The sequence below is a fragment of the Helianthus annuus genome, chromosome 6 (genome assembly GCF_002127325.2).
Source record: "Helianthus annuus cultivar XRQ/B chromosome 6, HanXRQr2.0-SUNRISE, whole genome shotgun sequence".
Taxonomy (NCBI): Eukaryota; Viridiplantae; Streptophyta; class Magnoliopsida; order Asterales; family Asteraceae; genus Helianthus; species Helianthus annuus.
Window position 1 is genome coordinate 29,704,392 of NC_035438.2, and position 2,165 is coordinate 29,706,556.

At 44.9% G+C, this 2,165-nt stretch overlaps 1 non-coding gene across 1 annotated transcript; it reads right to left on the reverse strand.

Annotated features, from left to right (window-relative positions):
- Positions 1-649: 649 nt before the first annotated feature.
- LOC118480013 lies at positions 650-756 on the reverse strand. The gene has a single exon (XR_004861654.1). It is a non-coding gene; the product is annotated as a small nucleolar RNA R71 (small nucleolar RNA).
- Between the last annotated feature and the right edge of the window lie 1,409 nt (positions 757-2,165).

Consider the following 2,165-nt stretch of genomic DNA (forward strand, 5'->3'; position numbering starts at 1 on the left):
CGTGTCCAACTTCCAGTAACTGGGATCTGGAAAACAATCACTGAAATTCCGACCACGGGCCGTGTTCGCTCAACACGGGGCCGTGGTGAACCTTCTGACCAACATTCTTTTTTGTTTTTATTGCAGGACTTGGAACCCGACGCCACCCTCACGTAGTGTATGAGCTCCAGTTCCAATAAAGACATAAAAGAACCACTAGAAGAACCCGAACGCTTTCTCAGAAAAAGGTTAAAAGCCAAAAACCAAGAGAAGGTTTCGGGTGATCCACCTCCAATGGCGGACCAACGTACCCTTATGGATTATCTACGACCCACTGTAGGTAATCTATGCGCCGCTATCAATGCTCCGAATGTCGAAGCCAATAACTTCGAACTTCGGCCGCATTTGATACAAATGCTCCAAAACTCCGCAACCTTCCACGGGCTTGCGGATGAGGATCCCCATCTACATATAACTAATTTCTTGGAAATATGTGATACCTTTCGGATCAATGGAGCATCAAACGACGCCATCCGCCTCCATGTTTCCCTTCTCACTAAAAGACCGAGCGAAAGCTTGGCTCAAAGCCCTCCCAGCTGGATCGGTAAACACCTGGGATGAACTAGCCCAAAAATTTCTATATAAGTATTTCCCTCCTGCTAAAACTGCAAAGTTAATGGCTGAAATTAATACATATTCACAAGAGGACGGGGAATCCTTATATGAAACTTGGGAAAGGTTCAAGGAGCTATTACGCAAGTGTCCCCATCACGGCCTCGCAATATGGCAACAAGTATCCACTTTCTATAATGGATTGTTGCCACACACTAGGCAGACACTTGATTCTAGCTCCGGGGGACTTTTAGGTAATCGGCGCCCACACGAAATATATAATCAAATTGAGGAAATTGCTCAAACCAATTTTCAATGGCACACCCCCTGGGGAAATAAGTCTATCGCCCCGGGCGCCCATAAGGTCGATGAAAGCATTTCTTTACAAGCCCAAATCGAGGCCCTTTCTTCAAAAATAAAAAATTGGAAATGACAAAAACAGTCTCGGTTATGGCTTGTGAAGGGTGTGGTGGGTCACATGAAAATTGGAGTTGCATGAAAGAAACAGACGATCAACAAGAAATGGTAAACTACATTGATAATAGACCTAGGCCGTCGGGTCCTCCAACGGGAACTTACAACCAAGGATGGCGAAACCACCCAAACCTTGGTTGGAGGGAACCCGGCAATAGTAGTAACCAACAAACCCAACGAACAAACTTTCAGCAACCAAGAAATGAGTCACAAAATTTCACTCAACAACAAGGTGGACGAGAAAGGCTCGAAGATACTATATCTCGCCTCGTCTCTGACATTGATAAGAAAAACTCGGAAAGATTTCTACAATTAGAATCTAATTTTAGAAATCAACAAGATAGCATTCAAAACATAGAAAAACAATTAAATCAAATAGCTCAAAATTTTTCCGAGAGACCGCAAGGCGCCTAGCAATACTGAAACAAACCCAAAGGCGCAAGTTCACCTCATCACACTACGAAACCGCACCGTAGGGCCTGCAGAAGTGCCACCGCCAACAGAAGAAACAGTACCGACACCTCTGCAGGAGAAGAACTCTCCTCCATCACCAGAGCCGACCAAGGCTCCTCGAGTTCCGTACCCCGGTAGGTTAATTCGTCAAAAGACAAATGAGCAATTCGCAAAGTTCGAAAGTCTGTTAAAACAATTGCACGTCAATATTCCTTTTATCGAAGTCCTAACCCAAATGCCCAAATACTCTAAATTCATGAGGGACTTCCTTACGCATAAGAGGAAAATTGAAAATTTGAAATTAGTTAATTTAGGCGAAGAATGCTCTGCCCTCGTGCTCAATAAACTTCCCCAAAAGAAAATCGATCCCGGAAGCTTCACGATTCCATGCTCAATAGGGGAATCGCCCGTTCGCAATGCCTTAGCCGACCTAGGGGCTAGCATTAACCTCATGCCCTCGTCAATGTTCAAAAGGCTCGGCTTGGGAACCACGAGCCCTACAAAAATGAGCATACAACTCGCTGATCGATCCGTCAAATTCCCACAAGGTGTCATCGAGAATGTCTTGGTAAAGGTAAGCAGATTCGTTTATCCAGCTGACTTTGTCATACTCGATATGGAGGAAGACACCGAGGTCCCCCTTATAC